General features: G+C 37.8%; 2 long non-coding RNA genes across 3 annotated transcripts; one reads left to right on the top strand and one right to left on the bottom strand.

Annotated features, from left to right (window-relative positions):
- The first annotated feature begins 9,438 nt into the window (after positions 1 to 9,438).
- LOC308192127 lies at positions 9,439 to 22,205 on the top strand. Of its 2 annotated transcripts, XR_013948579.1 has the most exons (5): positions 9,439 to 10,520; positions 10,690 to 10,871; positions 11,012 to 11,113; positions 19,494 to 19,562; positions 20,207 to 22,205. It is a non-coding gene; the product is annotated as an uncharacterized lncRNA (long non-coding RNA). The 2 variants fall into 2 exon arrangements; XR_013948580.1 differs by having other exon boundaries at positions 9,439 to 10,871.
- LOC308192131 lies at positions 11,141 to 13,604 on the bottom strand. The gene is made up of 3 exons (XR_013948584.1): positions 13,096 to 13,604; positions 11,743 to 12,306; positions 11,141 to 11,373 (listed from the first exon to the last, which is right to left on the bottom strand). It is a non-coding gene; the product is annotated as an uncharacterized lncRNA (long non-coding RNA).
- Positions 22,206 to 23,168: the final 963 nt, after the last annotated feature.

Below are 23,168 nucleotides of genomic sequence, written 5' to 3'. Positions count from 1 at the left end.
CATTAATTTGGTAGGAATCAATGGATCGTGTTTCCATTTTCTTTGTTGATATTGTGGGATAAAAGCCTGGTCATTAGAATTGTTAGTACTTGCAAGTGTATACAGAGATTTTAGACATTATGGAAGAGGCTGATGATAGAATACACCCAAGCTCAGAGCTGTAAACCAATAACATTATATTATAATAGTAATATCACTCATATCCCTTAAATTGTATTACATATTGGTTTTAGCTTTTCATTGCAAAGGAGAAAGCATATGGGGGTCTTGTTTAGGGTATTGTTTATACATTTGTGTTCAAAGTGCCATGCACAGATAGATGAGAAGGAACACAACTTTCTTGGTTTTGATAACATCCCCTCCTTGCATTTAATTTTTTCTAAAATCCCAGTGGCTAATTGCCAATCATAACTGTCTACCTTGATGAAAAACTTGGCGCAATAGGACTGGTTCAGTGGATTGAAAGAAATGTTGCTGAAGACCTTGCATTTTCATAATGTCAAGTAAGGGTTTCTGGTTAGACAGAATTTAGCTTGTTACCCTGGACCAAGCATCCTCACTGTGTGAAGGTCTTGGAGCTGTTTGGATCTGTTGTCTGTGTCCCTATCAGATTTGTACCATATCTGGAAAAGGCTCTGCAAATGCAGTCTGTGCATAGTGAATAGGTATGCTGAGAAGAGTCACCAAAATGCCCTGAACCCTTATGCTAATAGTAACGTAAATACAGCCCATGATTGCTATGCTTGCTTACATGGAGTCTAAAATAACAGTAGGAAATGCTAACTGCACACTGGTTTGAGCCTTTTAATTAATTTTCTGTAGATGCTAAAGATCCAGAGGGATACTTGTGATAATAGCTGTTGGTAACAGCTAAGGTGGTTCAGATATCTACTGATAATACAGAGGAAATAGCTGTATTAGTTTTTACTAGTTCAGTGAGCCATTCATCCCTCTGTTCAGCTGCATTCCCAACAAAATAATAATTAAAAAAAAAGAAGTAAGTTGTTACTACAGGTTTAATTAAAGTTCTGAGCTAATTCACAGTGCAGCTTTGTGTCCTGATAAGAACAGATCTAGAGCCCAATTACTGTCATACCAGGTGGCCTGTGTTACCTGTAATTGCATCCCTTGAGTCTGACAAGAGGCTGATTTGGAAAGTCTGCTCTGTTTTCAGTAGAACGTAATTTTATTATAGATAAGGAAAAAAGGACAAAAATAAAGAACCCTTTACTGCAGGTTGATGCTTACCCATCTTTTGTGCCTCATTCATGCTCTGAAGCTCCTAACTGAAATTTTGAATGAAGATGTTAAATATATGGCTTCCTATACTGGTATCTCTCAAATCCATCCATCCCCAACATGTGCACAAGGTTTATGGGAAGTGGACCTGAGTAGATAGTTCAAGAAGTAGTAGTAATGATGAGCGTTTTAGGAAATAAAACTGTAGGAAGAAGGAGGATAGATGCCATTAATTCTCATGCTGGTTCAAAAATACCTGCTCATATTTGCTAACCACAGCAGAACTCAAATATCCCTAACCAAAAGCATAAGAAAAAGGCTTTCAGAACTGGACAAATTAGGTTCAGCATCTTGTATACCATTTTATCCTGGTGAATAAACAGTGTGGAATTATCTTCTGCTTGACTGTAAGGAAAGCTTTATCAGTATGCACTTCTCACTGGGGATGCTGAGTTACTCTTTAAAAAGGTCTGGATCTGTAATAAAGGGTTTTAAAGCAACAGAGAAAGCTTTAACACTTTACTTGAGCGAGTACCTGGAAGCACAGGGATTTCTTAGTGTTGAAGGTAACCACTTCTCCATCACCTGGGATGCTGGCCTTGTATAAAGAATATTTATTTAGCCATTGAAATTAAGAGTGTCAGGAACTCTGCATAGTACGGCTGAATGCAAAACACAACTATTGCAACAGAATTTCCGTTGTTTTGAGGGACTTTTGACCAAGCGCATGCTGACTGCATCACTGGACTCCCACCACAAACTTTTGCAATAGTTGATTAATTACTCGACTGCAAAAAAAATTATAGGAATATTGTGTAAAAAAAAAAATCCCTCTACTTCAATGACAAATGTTAACAATTTTGCTGCAGGAAAGTTAGACAATAACCTTTTTTCTCTCCTTTTTAATAGTGTTATTAGCTGAATTTGATCTTCATACAGTACTCAATATTTTCCTCAAGGCAAATACAGTTGTGTAAAACTTCCGGTTTGGAATACAATGGATTTAGGCAGCAAGTGCAATATTCTCTTTCAATGAATTTGTACTAGTATAAGTATTTTGAAAGAGAGGCTGAAAAAAGGTTGAAGAAGAAGTCAAATGTAATCGTACGGCTGTCACCAAAATGTGAATATTCATTCTGTTTTTATGTTGTGGCCAGCTAGTAAACATTTATTCCTTGAGATATTAAGTCAGAGGGCAGATCTTGTTTGTTTATACCCCCTGAAAATCAATGGCAGTACACTGAGCCTCTGTTAGGCTACCTGAACACAAATGTCTTTGGAATAAGCTTCTTTCTCTGCTTTAGGAAATGGCAAATTTAGAAAATGCACATTGGCTTTTATGCCGTCATGGTGAGCCTCTGACTTTTAGGTCAGGTTGTGTGCTAAAATAATGTATCTTCAGCAATGAGGTCAGCTGCAGTGAGAAAAGATCCTTTTGGCACTGGAGGTGAAGCCACCTCTAGCTGTGGGCCTCTTGTCTTGCAGTTAGAGATTTGGAAACAGTCTTTGCAGTGCTGAAAAGGAAAAACTATAGATAGCTGAATTAGCCTCACCACAGATGGGCCTCCTGAGTATGCTTGTCACTGATGTCAGGGGCTGAATGTGTGGGGCTGGCTGTTCAGGCAGGGAGTGTGGCACAGGGTACTGGGAAGAGCACCAGAAATCTCCACCATCTTGTTGGAGCTCTGCCTGGGTTTTCTGGGAGCTGTTGGGTACATCACTTTGCCTTCCTCTCAGTCGTTTTTCCTGTTGCTAGTTAGTATTGGCTGATTGAACAGTTAATGCTTATGCTGTTGGTTGAAAAAGTAATGCATTACTTTATTGTCATTGACTATTGTTATAGAAAATTCACTGGATCCTTTTTATAATAGCTTTTCCTTTGCTGATCCATCATAGAGTTTCATTTCTTTAGCTGATTAAAAAGAAATTAAATAAACAGATACCTTTTGCTTGTATCCTTGCAATAACCCTGAATTCACAACTATTATTGAATCAGTAATGGTCTTCTTTAGTAATACAGTAGTTGACTAGGCTGAAATACTGAAAGAAATCACAATGAAAACAAATCCAGGTTAATATGCTCATTAGATGGCAATGATTAGAAACACTACTTGCCTGCAATACAAGCCCCTGCCTAGGAAGGCAGACAGGTAGTTCCTTTCATATGGGAAATTTCAGCTTAGCACTGGTGTAATGTTGTGGTTTAACCCAGCCGGCAGCTAAACACCACACAGCCGTTCGCTCACCCTCCCCCCTCCCTCTCTGGGATGGGGGAGAGAAATGGGAAACTGAAGCCTGTGAGTTGAGATAAAGACAGTTTATTAAGACAGGAAAATAATAACAACAATAATAATAATAATGATAATAGTATTACTAATAATAAAGTGTACGAAACAAGTGATGCACAATGCAATTGCTCACCACCTGCTGACCAATGTCCAGCCTATCCCCGAGCAGCCGGCCCCCCACCCCGGCCAGCCACCCCTATATATTGTTTAGCACAACGTCAGATGGTATGGAATACCCCTTTGGCCAGTTTGGGTCAGCTGTCCTGGGTCTGTCCCCTCCCAGCTCCTGCTGCACCCCCAGCCTGCCCGCTGGCAGGACAGAGCGAGAAGCCGAAAAGTCCTTGGCTTGGTGTAAGCACTGCTCTGCAACAGTTAAAACATCAGCATGTTATCAGTGCTCTTCTCATCCTAATCCAAAACATAGCACCCTACCAGCTACTATGAGGAAAATTAACTCTGTCCTAACTGAAACCAGGACATGTAAAAAAACAGCTAAAACCATTCTTGGCTAATACAAAAATCAAGAATTAAAACTTTGCATTGATTTACTTGTATGTGATTTTTCTCCCATTTTTCAAATGCAGTTAGTAGAACATCAAGGGCAACCAGATAAATTATAAGGGGAGCCTATACCAGGTTGAATTATCTACACAGATGGTTCAATGCTTTCAGTTAGAAAAAATGGATTGGAGACAGTCAGCCCTTCTACATCAAGAACCATATTCTGATGAGGGCTGAATACAAAAGAAGAAGAATTAAGATTAGAAGTAATCCCTTGTGGAACACAATAAAATTAACCAAAATGCCCCCTGAAGGGGCAATAATGTTCTTTCCTTGGAACAACTACTTGAAGACAGCTGGTGCACGCAAACACTAACTTGTGGGCAGTATTTCCAGGCTATCTTATTGTAAAGGGTCTTCTAAGATTTCCAAACTGTCAGCAGACAAACAATATTTCTCTTAACCCCCAGTGAGTTCATTTTAACAGAAAATATGGCATTGTTTTATGGTCAGACCTGCCCTGTTTTATTATATTTCCAGATAAGCTACAAAGCTTGAATATGATGCTACTGGAATGATACAAATTGGCTGAGAACCCAAAACTACAAGATACATTCCTTAGTGTACCAGTGGTATTTGAGGAATTTAAGTCTCATACAGAAACAACTAGTTTTATCCTTTTTCATCCAGGCCTATAATTCACCAAGACTGAAATTTCTTACCTCTTACAAAGCTATAATAAAATGAAAATTGTGCTTATGTTTTTCTTCTCTGAAGTTTATTCCAAGAGTTTTACTCTAAATTCATTGGCATTGTTGGCATTTAGGTCATTTTTCATTCTGACTTTTCTGCTGAGTGTGCCTTGCAAGAACATTCCACACTCTACATTTTTTTCATATATTCCTTGTAGGTCATACTCATCATTGTCATCAACAGTGCTGCCTTTCTCTGGAACAGTGCTAGAAAAGTTTATGGTGAGAGGACAGCAGAGTCAGTGTCACAAACTTATATGCATATGCAAACACCTTTGAGATATGGAAAACTGCTTATGTCTTTAGATATAAATGCTACCTTCAAAACAATGACAGTTTTCTTAAGTTAACTTAAATCTATGGTGAACCAAATGGTTACATGATTTTACGGTAGGCATTTATACAGACATTGTGCCTGATGCAGGGTGTGGTATGATATAAAAATGTTCTTACCGGGAAAAAAAAACACACACACACACACAAAAAAAAAACAAAAAAAACTGAACAGTGCAAACTTTTGCAGAAAGTCTAATTTTGTTAATGAAGCATCAATCTGTGTGCACTGCAGATAGTATTTCTATAACTGGGAGGTTTTGCAGGTATGCATGAAAATAACTTATTGAAATCAATAGAGCTATTCTGATTTATATTAGGCTGGGGCAATACATTTTTTCTGATTTCTGCAGGCAAGTTTCAGAGATTGCTTATTTCAACAGATATATTTTAAATGGTGTGGAGATCTTAGGGAATACAGTTGAGTATAGCTTGCTTTTGAACCTATGAGCAAATAAATGAACATGTCATATAAGGAGACAGTTTACTATTTTTAAAGAAATGTGGATATGAAGTTTAATAGGACAAGGCTGTCACCACAGTACAGGTACTTCCCTGATTCTGGTCAGGTCAGAAATAACCCTTTTTTTAAAGTTTCTTCAACTGATGCCTACAGAAGCTGCAGTGGAACTGGAAATGAATGATGGCAAGAATGCTAATGACACTTTCAGTGATGAAACTGATTGAACTGAATGATACAAACCCCAAATCTCTCAGTTCACAGGAAGCTTTTCTGGAATACTGTCACTCAGGGCAGCTTTGTAATGCAACAGATTGGCTATCACTGCTGGATGCCATAAATTTACCATCATAAGCAATTTTTGTGCTAAGATACTGTCTGACCAGATTACATGCAAGTGGCTGATGAACATCTGAGAGTGCCTGCTGGGTTAATAAATACAGCATGCTGTATAATTGCAATAGCTATGAATTGTCTTAATCAAGGGAGAAAAAAAAAAACACAATGTTGCTCCTATCTCCCCATTACCAATTATAACTGGTGTATTTAAGTAACTCTGGCATTTTTTACATTAATCAGAAAGCACGGGAGATGTAGTTATTCTCACATTTTCCCCATGGGTGTATGCTTTTTTCACAAGTTGAGCAAAACGGGCAAAGTGTGCTAACTACAGAAGTCTTGCCTTCTGAACAGCAAGATCTACTGGTGGTTAGAGGAAAGGTAGTCGAAACACGGAGCTCTGGCTCTTAACTCTGCAACTGATATTTGATCATTATTGATCTTGTAGAATTCATTTTGCTTCTCTTAATGTTTTGTCATAGAACTCTGGCATGTCCAAGAAAATGAGCTAGAATTTTTATACAGCCCTATATTTCATACTATTTGCCTCTATTTCCCATCAGTGAGATGGAGATAACTTTTCAAGCATTAAAGCAAAAACAGATAAGGCATAGTTCAAAGGTTTTTTTAAATGACAAAATCAACAGCTAGCTGTGGTGTTATATGAGTTTTCATAATATGCCTCAAATTTACTTTCAGATAAAAAGATGCAATTGCCACTGTAACTTAATTAGAGCAGCATGTGGTCTATCAGTAGAGTAAATTGCCAAGAAAAATAAATTTACAATAGCAAAAACTGGGCAGGAGTTGTGCTTTATGTTAGGGTCCTGCTTTTCCTCTGTCTGCACTTTATGCTGTGCATAGTTTTGTTTACACATTTCATTGTCCTTCTGAATCCTCTGGGAACACTGGCAGGAATCCATGTCTCAATCAATACTGAAAATAAACTGATGGTTATTGCCATCTCTCATTAAAGCTGCAGACTTACCACCGTCAAACCTGTATGGGAAACATTTTTTATTCACTAAATATCTAGGTTTTTAAAGTGCTGGTCAGCCCTTAAATGAATTACCAATCATTGAAGATGTTAGACTTGATTCATGCCTCCATATAAATTCTTTTTCACCATCCTGGTTGATGCAGAGAAAGCTAAAAATAAGCACAATTTGCAGTTATGCCTTTTAAGGTCCCTTTATGTGTTCAGAACAGAATAACGAGCATAAATGAGAAACAGCTTTTCTGCCTTTACCTGTGTGAGGGCCTGAACTGCTGTCTGTGGAATCAGTGGAAATAGTCTCATCATCTTCAGTAATAGCTGTATCATCAGCTACATGTCCACTGAAACAGTAGACGAGGAAACAAATATGCACTTTTAGTTTTTAAAAACACAAGTTTTTTGATGTTTTGAACTATTGGGTAAAGCCTGTCTTCCTTTGGAATAAAGGTTGGCTTTCTAATAGTAATGTACTTTTGTGATTTTAAAAATGTTAACCATTCCTCCTGTCAAGAGTGTTTCTTAACTTTGGTCTTAGCTTCCCATTTCTGGCACCCAGAACCAATTCTATTGATTCACCCAGAACCTACTATGCAAGCTGGTACTAGGGGACAGTAGCGTGACTGGCAAATTATTCTTACAAGAGGTTACAAAACTCCTTTGCCACTAAAATAAGAGGCAGAAAAGCTAATGTGTTTTATAGCTGCTGGAGTCCAAATCTGCTTTAGCTTTATTCCAGATCAATCAGGTACACTCTTTTTCTCTCCTGTAAGTGGAAGTAGTAATAATGATGACTCTAACATGTCCTGGAATACGCAGACAAGAATGAATCTGAGCAGACATAAAACTCACCAGGTGATCTTTAATGTTTGCAGAAGGTATGAAGGGTAATTTTTAACTGAGATGAAAGTAAGCATCTAGAAAAATGTTTCTAGCATAACGGCACTTCTGTCTGCCATGCCTGAGAGCTGCTTCCACACAGGGGGGAGAGAAGAATGTCACCTATGATATAATTAGCAAAATGTTATGAAACAGAAAGATGAGGATGATGCTATTATTCCTCTGAAGATCTACCATCTCCTGTACTAAATGACTTGTAGAAAGTAAATTCCAGTGGGACACAATAGGTCCAATTACTGCAAAATCTAATTTGTACCTTTTCCTAGATTTGGAACATCATTTTTGATGTAGTGTAGGTGATAACTGCAGGTCTAGCTGGATGGGGAAAGACTGTGAAAGCATAAACAACTGTCCCTGTGGACTTTTAAAGACTTTGGACTCCTTAATCTATGGTTTGCCAATCCGGCTCTTTGATAGTAGGCTGGCTTTGAATTCCTGCATCCATTATGTCACTGGTTAATAGGGAGAAGAGACTCATTCCTTCCTCTTCACTTCCCCTCCTCCTGAAGTTTAAAGAGCCATGAGGTCACCTTTCAGCCTTTTTTTTCCAGACTAGATAAACTAAGTGTCCTCAGCATCTCCTCACAGGACACTCCTTCCAGGCCTTCTGCCAGCTTTGTTGCCTTCCTCTGAACACATTCAAGTACCTTAACATCTTTTTTGTATTGCAGAGCCCAGAACTGCACACAGTATTCAAGGTGAGGTCACACCAATGCTAAATATAGTGGGAGAATCACCTCTTTTAACTGGCTGTGCTGTGCTTGATGCATCCCAAAATGCAGTTTGCCCTCTCAGCTGCCAAGGCACACTGCAACTCATGCTGAGCCTGCCTTTGACCAGGACCCCCAGGTCCTTTCTCCACTGAGCTGCTCTCCAGCCACTTGGCTCCCAGTCTGTACCTATGTCTGGCATTCCTCCACCCCAGATGCAGCACCTGGCATTTACCTTACGTGTCAGTCATTAAAAGAAGTGACAAAAACTAGGAGTTTTACATGCCACTCCAAGGGTATCCTGGAAACATGTACAGGGCATTTGAAGATGCAGCCTGAGGCAATGGGGAGAGAGACTAGAGATTTTCTGCTGGGAACACAACCTGAAGTTGCACTCAGTTTCTGGTTGTTGCCTATTTGGCCTGACTGTGGCCCTCCCCGCCCCCCCCCCCCGCCCTCGCCTCTCCTCCCCTCCTCTTTTTCCAGAGTGGAGCGTATAAACTGTCCTAAGCAACTCAAGAAACTCTTATATCACTACAAATATACCTGTACCATGGGGGATCTGTGGTTACAGAAAGCCTGAGTGTTGATTAATTAAAGGTTTGCCAGATCCATCATTTTTGCATCAGTAGATTTGTTTTTGCAGCACTGTCTGGTATTCGTCTTTCTTTCCTTCCCACTCACATTCTCTCCTAATGGAAATAAAAGCATAATGAACATCTCCTAATGCATCTGAAAATGGGTGAAGACAGGACTAATTTTTTATTATTGTTATTATTATTATTAATTTTTTTTTTTAGAATTTCTCCAATATATTTAATTCTGGAAGAAGATGATGCCTGTGCAACACCCAAGTGAAAAAACATCCTTCATCAATGTAAGATTGAATGGACATGAACTCTTACTTTCTAAGATGCCCCACTTTAGACTTTCAGGAGTAGCTGCCAAGGTGCTATTCAGTCTCTCTGATATATTGGTACCTTAGCCTATCTGGTTATGCTTCATATTGGGCAACTAGAGAACAAAATTTATATGACATGGACAACTTCCATTTCAGACACATTATGTCTTTTTCACATAGGATACATCTTAGATAGCACTAGATTTAGTTCTAATAAGTTATCAGGAAGATCTGTGTTTACAATTGAATTTAATGAATATGAAGGACATGTTAATTTTCATGTGTGAAATACAGTACATGATGAATTTTGAGAGCAGTGTATGGTGATTTTTGAGAGCATTTGAAATGGAGTCCTCTGCTGGGATGTCTCTATAACGTACACTGCAGGCAATGTTTTATAAAAATATTAATGATGGAAAGCAATGTTAAGATACAAAAGACTCAGAGCTCATATCTGAGATATCCCTTGCAGTGATTTTGATTGTGATTCTTCTGGTGATCTCAGTTTTACTGAGAAAGTCAATGAAGTTACTGAGTTATATTGGCATTATATCTTTGGAGTTTTATACTCTAGAGTTCTGTATTTATGCATTTATGACTGTAGGCATAGAAGATAACACAGAAGATTCAGGTTCCATTCAGTTCCCTGCCTTTTGTTCATTTTTTCCTCTTTTTTCTAGTATGCTTTTGCAGGCAACTGGCAATATTGCCAAGGCAACACAAACTTACAAAATCAATAACTTCTTTCTTTCAAAATTTCAAGGTATAAGCCAAACTGTATGTACAAAACACTAAAGATAGCATTCAAGTCTATAAGGATCTGCTTTTGCCATCAGGTTTTCCTTTCTCTGATGGACTGCTTAGAAATGTTATCTTTTTCTTGGATCTCTGCCAACTTGATGGTAACTTTCAGCAGGTTCTAGGTGGCAGAGAGCATCTTGATTGGCACACAAAGTTGTTAGTGTATAATGCTAAGCACCTGATGACAAGGAAGGACTAACTCATGGGAAACGCTTATCTCCTTATTATGCTAGTTTAGAACCTCAAGTGATAATGAAGAACAAGGCATGAACATGGAGGAATAAAAAGGATAAGATTACAAGGTTGCAAAGGGCAGAAAAAAAAAAACAAAAAACAAACAAACAAAAAAAAAAAACAAAAAAAAACCACCTTTAAATGTATTTTATTCACCTAATAGTGATCTCTCTCCTATATCCACAAATGGAAGATTATCTTTTCACTTACAGTTCTATGGTGTTTCTGTTTGTTCAGTGTGGACCTGATACTAAGACGGCCCAGTGAGAGACAATGACAAATTTAGAGATGATAAGGAAGGGGATCTGTGCATGTTTTGAGCCTGATCCCTAGCACACTCAAGCTCGAGTGAATTCTTGGTAAAGTCTGGGGATACAGCACCTCACACCAAGATCACAGGAGTTATTTACAAGACAAGAGTAAGTTAATGAATAAGGCAAGGTAAAACATTAAACAGCAGAAATGCTTTAGCAGATTGTGGGTAATAGTCAGTGAGGTACTGATTGAAGATGTCAGCAATAGTCTTTCTAATGTGCTTTAATGACTCCAATTGCAAAAGAAATTCCCTCAGATCTCATCAGGAAGTTGACAGCTCGCACATATCACCAAACAAATATCACTGGCTCAGCAGGCGGACAGACTTCAGACTGATCACTCCTAGGTATGTCTTCTTTGGAAGTTTCCTATCCAGAGACCAACTTCAGTTCTATTTTACAGTAAGAAGGGTGTGGTTATTGTGTAAAGTGATAGCACTCCAGTCTGGAGCACAGCTCTCCTCTCTTTTCGACACATGCTTTAAACTCCTTTTAAGGGAATTGTCATTCCTGTTCACTGGATTTTTTCATCAGTCTTTAACAAGACAAGTATGTACTTGTAGCTTCTAACAAGTCCCAGATGAAGCTGTAAAGGAGGAACTTAGATCTAGAAGAAAAAAAAAAAAAAGAAGAAGAAAAATCTGGGGCAATGTTCCAGTCACTGTAAGCACTCAGGCTCTTTAACTGTCCTGCCTAGTCCAGAGGACATACATGGGAGCCTTCTTTAATGTCTCTGTGTATTACATCTCAGTAGATGAGAGCTTTATTGTTAAGCAGACAATATGAATTCTCTTTCTTTCTGTCTCTGCAAAACCACTGTGTCCTGTGAAGGGCACTAGTAAATCAGATGATTACTATGTGGAAAGGAAAACATAAAAGGAAGAAGAAGGAGGGAAAGAAATCTACTTACTACGCTCTCAATGTTTTTCATTGGTAAGGTATTTAGGATGTGCATGTGAGTTAGTGAGCTGCATACCTGAGACAGGTGTCCAGGGTTCCAGACAGTGTCTCTGTAAGCTTAGGAAAAGCTGATGGACAGATGACCTTTCTCAGATGGATATCCATGCAGGGAGCAGCAGCCTCAGAACTGTGCTGGATCGCAGCGCTAGGTCTTGTTGCTGGACATCACAGCACCCTAAGCCACCAGCAACCTGAAAGCAGACACTTTGCCGCCTTAAGAAAAAAGTCCCCCATCTCCTTCCTTCTTTCATTTTTTCTTTTTCCTTTTTCTTTCCTTCCTTTCTTCTTTCTTTCCTTCCTTTCTTCTTTCTTTCCTTCCTTACTGATCTGCTTCTCACCTTGGACTGTATTTGGCTTTGATCACCATGTCTCTCTTTTCTGTTTTTCACATTATGACTGCCACCCTCCTGCTCTCTCTGTCTCCTTCCTTCCTCCTTTCTTGGCATAGACTTCTGCCGGAGAGGTCAGGTTGCATGTGGGTCTGGAAAAGGTTCTTCAGCTGAGCACAAGCTATTGGATATATGGTAATATCTGTGGTATACCAGAACCTTGGATAACTTGGATCATCTCCTTAGTAATCCTTAAAAAGAATAACAATGAATGTATATGCAAATATTTTATTACATTCTGTAAGAAGTTTTAGCAGGAGATGGAAATTTTTGTGCTTAATGTCTGCATGAATGTCACTCTTCCAATACCAGTAGAGGCTGAGGTAGAGAAAGATGAATATTTAAGATGAGAAAAATATCTCTCTTTCTCACTTTATAGAGCAAGCACCTTAAAAAAAAAATAATTAAAAAAAATATGAAAGGTTTATCTTTTCTTTAGCGTAACAAACTTCCATTTGGGGTTTAATTGGATCTGTTCTAGGATGCAACAAAAAGTTAGTGGAAGATAAAAGGGGCATAGCAAGAAAAAATTATTCAAAGTGAGTAATTTAAGATCACATCCATAATTAATGGCATTTGGAAAGCTTCCTCTAGTGCTCTAATCATATCTCAAAATGTGCTAATTGGAGCAGCTTGGTACAAAACAGAGTATGCAGGTGTTGAACAGCTTCTGTTCTTTTTTTTAAGAAATGTCGCTCTAACTGGTTCTCCTGGCATTAATGTTCACATTCAATAAATGTTTCTCCATTTAACATATATTTGACAGCTGAAGAGGTTGCATATAATTATTACCTTGTTAAAATAGGTTTGATCATGAATGCAGAACAAAATCAGCTATTTTTGAATAGTAAAATTTAAGCTTGTAGTAAACAGTGGGATATCCTATAATGGCCACTGGGGATACAACTAGTAAAGAGCTGAAAAAGAAAAAGATTCATTCTTCCTGGTCACGAAACAGTAAAGTATCTAAACTCACCTACCTGAAATTAATGTTATCTAAAAGCAGTTCTGATACTTCAGCAAAGCTAATCGTTTGCCTAGTGCTTGGACTGTATTTAAGTGGTGTTATTTTGGCTGGGCAGGATTTTGCTGGTCAATTCCTCATTTGTCTTGGAAGTCAATGAGAATCGACACCACAATTCCCTCTCTCTAAGTTCCTCTCTCCAAAACTAATCAATCTGATCCAGAAAAAAATGAGCTGTGCATTCGGGTCTTTGTGTGTATGCATTTGTGTGTGTGTTCTGCTCTGCCACAATGAAATAGCAAACACTGAGAAGATGCTTAATTCGTAAATGAGTCAAAACTCTCCTGACAGCTCTGCATTACTGAAAAAGATGCAGGTTGTTTGGGGCCACAGTGTCTGGAAAGCAGACAAGCGTATAGTCATATAGACAAATAAATAAAATTGAAGATTGCAGATTGTATTTAAACTGAATGTATAGTAATCTGTGGGATTTGCTTTGTGTGGTTATTCTAATAAGTGTTTTACTTTATGGGGGTTATACAAAATTTATCAGAATGAAACAAATAGTTCTATAACCACGTATTATTAACAGCTGCTCTCATTTCTGTTAAGGTTAGTTAACCTGTCTGAGAGCAGAGCAGAGCTTCTTTCTGTTGCATGCTGCATGTCGATTTTAAGATACTTTTTCAGAGACCCTACAGTCTGAAATATTAATCTTACAAAATCTAATGCATGGGCTTAAACCTAAGTTATGTCTCGCTTTTCAACAAGATACTCAGCAGTACATTTTATTTATTTATTTTTTTTTTCCAGGGAGGCAGTAGAGTTACTGACATCTACAAATTAGCTCTTTTTCTGTACTTGTGTTCTCCTCATTCCTACACATTAGCATTCAACTCTTTTCTCTCTCTTCTGCAGCTATGAATTCCCTGAGAACAATTCATTTGACAATGAAAGTTGCTCTTTTTGAATTTATTTCTCCATGAACACATCATAATTTGCATTAATTAGTTTATTATTTGAAATTATTTGATGAATAGTTTGTTCCAACCCATTTCACTCATGTAGCTAATATTGATTTGAGTGTTTCATCCCAGTGATTTGCCATTCAAACTATGTCCTTTTGTGTCACATGGTGATTGTTTCTGCTTCTGCTCTGGATGACACAACTAGAGTCAATCAAAAAGAGAGAAATATGGTTCATGGAAAGTTTTCAAAGAAAGGTTTAATTCTATTCTCTTATTATTTTCCACATTTTTTTCCCTGAGAAAACACCCTACTTTTTCATTTTTATATTCTGCCCTTCCTTTTTCTCAGTTTATCAACACTGCAAAAGCACAGGAAAAAAGGGATTTTAAAAAATAAAATAATTTAAAAAAATACACCTCTACCCTTCCATACTCTGTGTTAAAGAATATGGACTAGAATAAATTGGGATTTTATTTTAGGTGGTAGTCAAACTTTTTTATTTGGGACAATTTTTCCTCCAAACATACTCTTGGCAATAAAAATATTTTTGGCTTGTCCAAGTTACAGGTTCTATAAACAGCTTCTGCTTTCTCATGAATTATGATTCACCAATAAAAACAATATTTCTAGTATTAGCTAAATTTTGATAGAATCCAAATGTTATTCTGCTATCTCTACTCATCTGTGGGAAGAAAATGGCACCATCAGGAAAATGGAAATACATGAACAAGAAAAAGTAAAATAAGACTTCAGAATTCACAAGCACGCTCATGAACCCTTTCTTTCTGATCTGTGTGTAGTTCTGATCTCTTGTTATAAACTTCCAGAAATCTTTGAAGTATAATTACCTTATTTATTTCCGCTAAAATAGATATTCTATTTCTGTACAGATCCAGTCTGAAAAACATCCAATTAGGATGCACAAAAAGATATAGAATTAAATATATTCTTATAAATACATACTACCCCAAAAGAAACAGAATTATATAGTTGTATATTAGAGATTAAAGTAACAATGAAATTCTTCCTATTATAATGTTAACCATAAGAGGTGTTGAAGAGCAGCAGCTGAGTACTTTTTTTTTAAAAAAAAAGTAAAAGAATGGTAAAGAACTCAGACATAGATTTGATTTATTTACTTTTTTTAATCTTGGAAAAATAAGAACATGTCAGCATATAAACATATGCATTATAATTTTAATAATTAAAAGGTTCAACAAATATGGCTAGGAAACCATAAAGCAACCACTCATGGCAAAATCATGGACAAGTACTGACGGGAAACAAATGGGAAAACAGAAAGGAGTGGCAGTATAATTAATGCCATCAGCATGCTTTCATACAAGATAGACCCTGTCAAGCAGTGTCATTTCTGAGATCTCAGATGCATTCCTTGAAGGCATCTCTATAATATAAGGTATCCTGAGGCAGTTGCTGTACTGGCACTGTGTTCTGAAGAGAAGATTGCTTCTATAGAAAACCAACAGAGCCCGAAGAAGCAGGGTAGTGACCGAGTGAGAGTAACTGTAAAAGGTCAAGTTGTCAGTCTCCTGGATCAGTTTCTGGGCAGCTGCTGCTGCTGTTATCACTTACTGAAGCAAATAAGCATGTACTTCCGCACAAATATATATCTGTGGTCACCTTCCAAAGTTGTACTTGCAGGCACACAGAAAGTGGGTCAACCTTACAAAATTGTTTTCCTCCATGAAATCAGTAACAGAAGAGCACCAGAGCAGTGAAACAACTGAACACGAGTACACAGTCTGAAGTAGCTTAGGCTCAATACAACTTCTGAAGAATTAGTGGGGAAAATCGTATATGAATAAGGGAGTTACTACTTTTGCTATTTTCATGGTGTGAAGGTGGACTCGCATGATTCCTTTTAGTTATTTCATTTGTTGGCAGCTATAACTCTTGTTCTGAGTCATGAACCTCTGGCACTAGTGATACGCTTTTGTTTTGAGTTCTAGTAGTCATTCTTTAAAAAAAAAAAAAAGTATTTGTAAGGATTCTGAAAATTATAATGGGAAAATATTATTTTCTAGGGAAAAAAGGTAAGAAAATATAATGTTTAGTGGATCAAAGAGAAAATGAAGAGGTAAGAGTGGTTGAGGAATCATCTCAGATTTGACCATTAATCTGTGGCATTGGGTTAGCTTTTGGTCATGTAGAAATGGGCTAAAAATAAGTCAAATGAGGTGAATAAGTGAGGTAAAATGATATAGTGCAACTGCTTCCCATGGTAAATAATGAGTTTAAAAAAAAATTCTGCTTTTACCACGTTTCTGCCCTGGCTGTGGTGTCTACTGTTGTGTTACTCTTTTCTATACATTGCTCCATTAACAAAAAGAAACCTCCCTGCCTCTCTGGGGCACATCCCTGAGGAGAGATTGGTTTAGGCTGAGAAGCACATTCTGCTCTTTCATCCTCCTCAAAATTCAGCATTTGTTTTCCCTCTGTTTGTCAATCAACATGAAAAAGTTTCTTTTGCTGTTAGTGCACCAGAAACAAATATGAAGAGAAGATAGAAAGCTCCAGGCAGTTTTACTGTGGGAATGCAGTACTGATGTAAAGCTGTAGCAGATGTACGCCTTAATTAGATGTTAATGAACAGACAGGCACACGTAAGTGAGGAGCTCTGAGGGCGTGGAAGGAAGCAGAAAGATGGGACAGCACAGAGACTTTGATGTTGTCAGAATAAAGGTACGTTGAAACATTTCTCTGGCTGCTGCTGTTTCTTGTATCCAGCTTGGGTTTTCCCATCACTGTGTGGCAGCAAATCATTTTGTTTCTTGCAGATGCAGTGAGGGGAACTGAACTGCGTGCTCTCCTTCCCCCAGCCATGCTTTGAATTGCTTCAGTTCTCCAACTCCAGGGGAAAGATTGTAAACCTGAATTGGCAGAGATTCATATGGCAAAATATTTAGCAAATCTTAGGTCTGAGAATTATGAAAAAAGTTAAGGGGGCAGCTGGAGAAAAGGGAAGGTGCTCTGGACTTGGAAGGGAAAGAATGGATAAACAGCACACCGAGATGACAGGGGCACAAAACAAGATGCAGAGGCAGGAACAACAAGAAATTATTTCAGGCATTGATATCACAAATTACCCTTGGTACACAGGGAAATTAATGTGCAGAATGTCTAATCAAAGATTAGCCTGCCATCCAAGATTAGAAATACCTGTGAAGTAGGGTTAGAGAGGCACTAATAAAAGAAAATCCTTTACTATCAGATAAAAACACCAGAGAGACAAATAAGATGGTGATAAGAGTGATGATATGTTTAAACACTTCCTATACTTGTTGGTCAGAATACATCTGTTATTCAGTGCATATCTCCTTAGATGTATTTTTTGGGGGTAGTGTAATATTTAAGCTCAGGTTGTTTTCACTGTCTATCCTCAGTGCAGCATTAAAAATTTTATTCATGGTTTAAAAGGGGCTCTAAGCTCTGCAGTGTCCCCTGTCCCCATCCCCCCTCCCCCCCCCCCCCCCAAACCAACCAACCAAGCAAAAAAAACAAAACAAACAAACAAACAAACAACAACCCTTTTTCCCTCCTGGACTTCATGCAGTTCAAGATCGCTGGTCTGGTGCTTGGTATTCTCCAAATCCCTTTAGAAAACATATCACTTCCCAAGGGCATGGCAGTGAGAGCAGCCTGGGAACAAAGGTTCAGTGGAGGAAAGGAGACACAGTGAGGAGACAGTTTTTCTTCACAGGGAACTGAGGTTCAGAGGGCTCTGTTTTGGGAGGTTTTGTTTTCATTTTCCTCAGATGTGCAACGGGAAGCATTGTGTGCATCCTTCACAGTCTGCAGCAATGGACCCTACTAGTGAACTAAGGGATCGAGAGACTGAGATCCAGCCTCAGATGGAGACTGCAGGCAGAGGTGGCTGCTGGGCTGGTATTTCTAGGGACACATGCTGACAAAGTCAGAGCATTCTTTGTTTATTAACGTAAGAAATATATTTGGATTAATATCTGTGGAATTATGTTCTAATGTGGGTTCTAAGTGCTCAGGCTGATAGAGGGGCAGGCCAGTCTGTCTTTCAATTTGTATGTCTGCCTGCCTGCTTATCTGTATATCTACCCTTTTTATCTGTCTATCTACCTACATTTTTTAGACTCCCAGTGATACAGACAAGCTGTCTCTTCTGTGAAACAGGGACTCCTCTTCCTAATAGCCTGTCTGTTTGAAGCCAGTATAACTTCAGCATGAGAAAGAAGTTACATATCTGATAGTAAGATAGCATTTTTATACTTTGCAATGCATGAAGGTCTCGATGCTCTTGGTACCCATTGTCTCTAATATACCTTCCCATGTCCCTCCTACCGAATTGACACCTATCTGTGGCATTAGTACCACCTTTGGGGCAAGGAGGACCACTGCATATTCTGAGGCCAACTTGTACTGTTTCAAGGGGCAGAGAGAGCCACCAGAACTTGTGCCTGGAAAGGATAGGATGGGCAAATACAGTGCAGGATGCTTATACCTGGAACTGGGCTCAGAGAAGCCAGGAAGGCTAGGGAGAATCAAGAACTGGCTGGTGAACCAAGGCTGCACTATCAGCTGCCTGACAATGTGGCATTGGCACACACCTGGCTTTCTCACCCCTGCCTGGCTCATGGTGCAGAGGCACCTGAGCCTCACAAGTACTGGCTTGTTGCAAGATTTTGGCACAGAGCTGCTGCTGAAGGGCAGTGTCAGGTGGTGGGAGGGCAAAGGCCACGTGGATGATAATGGCTCACAGGCATAAGCTGGAACTCTAGAGGTTTTCAAAGCACAATGGTTTTTAACTGAAGTAAAAAATATTTAGCAAGATATACAATCTTGAGCGTGATAAATGTGCCGTAGTAAATGTATTGCATGCAAAAAGACATACAGAGAATACAATTAAGCTAAAATAATTGCATAGCATTCGTGTGTTGCATTTGCTATAAAGCCTAGCCTTGTTCATATGGAATGTCCTAAAAACTGTTTATGAGTAACAAAAAGTCTAGTATAGTCTATACTGCAGCATTACTATCTTCTTCTTTGTAAACACTTACTACTGCTTTTTTGGATGTGTGTGTGTATTTGCTACCTAGTATATTTGCTACTAGTTTGTTATTTAGATAGTATCAGACTCTGGTAGTTTACAGGAGTGATCTAACAAAATGGCAGGAATACCACTGTACCAGCTACTGCCAAGCAAGTTGAGTCATCGACATTTATTAATCCTGTAGATTCTGCAAGGATCATTCATTTTTCAGCAGAGGGAAAAAAAATCTAATCTGTGAAGATGCAAAGTAGGTAACGTGCAACAGAGGCTACTATTTAAAATAAGATTTTCCCATCTTTTCTCATCCCTAGGTCCTTTATCAAATGTGTAGGCAAGAAACCAAGAGATAAGTATCAAAGTAATTTATTACCATATCATTTTTTTTCCTCTCTTTTCTCCAGAATCTGCATAGCTGATCCATGCCTCATGCTAAGGAGGTACCTATATTATTGTCTTGTGGGGGAAGCAGAGTGAGTATTGTACAGCTAATGCAGTTTGTCTGTAGGGGAAATAAAATCTATAACGATTAAAAGAATCTGCCAGAGAAAAAGAATGACCTGGGATCCTTCTAGGAACCTTGTCTTGGGCCACAAGCATTTCTGTTCTATTTAAAAATGCAAAAGGAGCATTTACATCTAGTATTTGTTCCAGCATTTTACTAAAAAGATTTAATGGTTCACAGTTCAATTTGAAGTGAATGTATCCCCCAAATGACTCCTTATAAAGTCTTTTGGAGACCAAAGTCAATATCTATGGGCCTTTGGAGATGCAGTAATTGATTACCTGTCCAAGTCAATGAGTACTAAAATCCAAAGAGATTCAGAAGTGCATTTCACTGTTACAAAACCTCACCCCTGATACCACTGATACACAATGACTTGTCCATGGTGAAGTTCAGTACATAAATAAAACATCTTGTTCTGAGACCTAATGGAAGTTTTGTAGCATCTAGAAAATGATAAGCTAACACCTTTTGCTGTAGTTCTTGCATGCCTGGTTTTGTACCTTTAGTGCATGTTTCAGTGCATGATGGGCATAAAGTATATCAGATTTTGGAAGACACTTAATTTCTTTGTCTGTTAACATTGTGGTCCTTTGTCTCCTTGGCTTCTAGAATAATGTTATCTTGTCTTCTCAAAGCTCCTTTCATCCTGAAGAGCTCTACCAGCAGTATACAAGAATCACTTCATCCCCTCTGAAATGAAGTCAATTGAGCAATTAATTACTTTGTGGCTTTCTGAAAGGCAGGAGCTGTTTGAGAGAGCCAACAGTTTAGGGCTGAAAAGGAGGAAGAACAGAGTATCCAACTGTAGCTGCATTTGACAAATAAACTGCAAGTGACAGAAACTGGGACTCAGTCGGGGAAGGAGTTGATTCAGTCTTCTGAAAAATAACAATACTTCTCTGAGGAAATTGCTAACTTTATGAATTTAAGATCTAGGTTTTACATTTTACCTGAAACACATCATTTATCAATGCTAAGTTAGAGCATTGTTTTACTAACTGAAATGAAAGCGGGCCATTTCTTGGAAATCGGATGTCATGTCTTTCATTTCATCCAATTCTGAACATTAATTCAAGGTCAACCTGAAGGTACCCGCCGATCCCAAGCAGGTTTGACTATTGTCTGTTAAAATCCATCAAGGGGTGGAGATTCCACAGTCCTGCATGTTAATACTTAAAAAGAACCACTGATGTCTAAACTACATTCCCTTATCATACTTCCTTATGGAATTTCCTATATGCAATGTATATGAAACCTGTGGTGCATATCAATGAATGTCATGCCTACAAAGCATCCCAGGCATAAAACATGTGAGCTGCACTATAGCTCAAAGAACACTTTAAAAACCCATGTTCTGGAGCAGTATCAGTCTTTCTACATGGTACTGACCCATATTGAACTAATTCTTTTCCTACTTAGCTCCTAGCAATTGTAAGCTTACACGAAATCACTCTTAATTGGTTTGGGTTTTTTTGTTTGTTTTTGTTTGTTTGTTTTCAGAAAGAGATCTAGCTAAAACTTCTGCTTGTCTCTATAAAAAGAGTAATGATAATAGGAAAGAAGTATTATAACAGCTAACTTCAACATAACATAAGAACATCAAATCTTATGTGCTAGTGAACAACAACAACAAAAAAGAGGTAGTTTTGAAGTGCACTGTTAAGTGAATTTGAAAATCTTATAAAGAGTGTAGCTGAGAACCTTTTTTTTTTTTTTTTAATGTTAATTAGAGCAATCTGGGTTATGGGCTTCAGCCTCAAAAAAAAAAAAAAAAAAAAAAAAGAGAGAGAGGGAGTATGTCCTGATGGAAGCTGTTTCTGGGCACAGGAAGTACAAGAAGATAATGTAGAAGACGTCAGCATGGATTTATAAGGGTCAAATTGTGTCTGACCAACCTGATTGCCTTCTCTGCTGAAATGACTGATGTGGATGAACGGAGAGAAGTTCATGCTGTTTGCAAGTGCATGTCATTTACTCTGGCTTTCTACACAGAAAAGTGCTATTTCCACAGCATCTTGCTATCTAAATTGAAGAGATATTGGGCATGGGGTCGGTTATAGGGTGTATAATGGCACATGGAAATGCGGGTAAAAGTATCAAATAAATACAACATACTCTCTTTTAAAGAAATGATTACTAATACCTGTCCTTTACTTTCTGTCTGTCTGCCATGGCAAAGAGATGTTATGAATATAAAGGCAGCTGAGAACTTTATTACAAGTCTCTTGATTATTAGTATGACAGTTATACCAAAAAAAAATCTTTTTTTTTCCTTCAAATAAATATACACTATTCATATATACATATTTATATTTTGTTTTATCCACGGTGTTCACAGAGAATAGTTTATTACTTTTCCTTTAAAATTACCTTTTGATGAGGCGGTTGACAAACATGTCATAAGAGGACTTCTACTATGTCTTAAACAGCAACAGCAATCCAGCTTCAGAAACGCACCGTCTACAAGGATAAAATCAAATAAGTTTTCTTTTTTTTTGTTAATTAATTACATACATAAATTTTAAAAACACTGAATACATTTATTTAATTAATATATATATATATTTATCTAATTCGCTCTGGGGAATGAAATAAAAATGCATTGTTTCAGAAATGTATTTGGAGTATTTTTCTCCTTGGATTATTATTCCTTATCTTTCCAGGAAGGTTAGTGCACCAGTTCTGTTGTTACAGAGTTCTACCTGGAGGCTGCAGAAGCTGAACTAGCTTTTCCCTGCTGATCCTGATCCATTTTCACATAGGTCCAGATTCAGTGAGTAGTTTAATACACATTGAACTTTAAAAATAAACATAATCTCACTTATTCATCTGGATTACTTATACTCCTAAAAGAGATATAAATAGGATTAGTGGTATATACATTGCTAAATCATTTTTATTCTGTACTTTAAGTTTTAAGCTGGCGTTTCAGTTATGAAGACTCTGGGAATTCCAGTGTCCAACAAACACTTAAAATGCCTGCAAACACATACAGCTGTGTTGACCTGCTGGAATTTTAACAGTTTGACAAAATTAGCACACTTTTACTAGTGAAAGGAAGGAGGCCAGCCCTCTCCAAACTCTTTGGTTTTATTTATAACTTCTGCTGACAGCCTACAAAAGCATATTTTTTCCTTTAGTTTTGAAAGTTAATCCAGTGCAGAGAATTTTTTTAATAGATTAGAAATAACTGCAAAAAATATATTTACTTATTTAGTATATTGATGTGGAACAGGGAAAGCTCATTATAGCATCAGGCCCTCAGCCTTATAATCTGATGACATTTTATCTTCTCAAGACAGAGTTAGAATTTTTAATGCTTAACCGTTTGTGCACCATGGGGTAAGAGCAAGCAACAGTGGAAATGAAACAAGGCTTACTTTAGGAACATTTTCAAGCCCAGATTCTCTTATCTGAACTGAAATCTCAAATTGGTTGATAAAGAAAGACTTAAACTCCTTATCTGATCAGCAAAGAAAAGGGTTTTTTGTTATGTTTCCTTTTGTTTGTAGAGAAAAAGGAATGTATACTGCATATCATTGCATTTATGGCTTATCAGAAATTTTTTTGT

The sequence above is a fragment of the Anser brachyrhynchus genome (genome assembly GCF_964034855.1).
Source record: "Anser brachyrhynchus genome assembly, chromosome: 3".
NCBI lineage: Eukaryota > Metazoa > Chordata > Aves > Anseriformes > Anatidae > Anser > Anser brachyrhynchus.
This window is presented reverse-complemented; position numbering and strand designations above follow the sequence as displayed.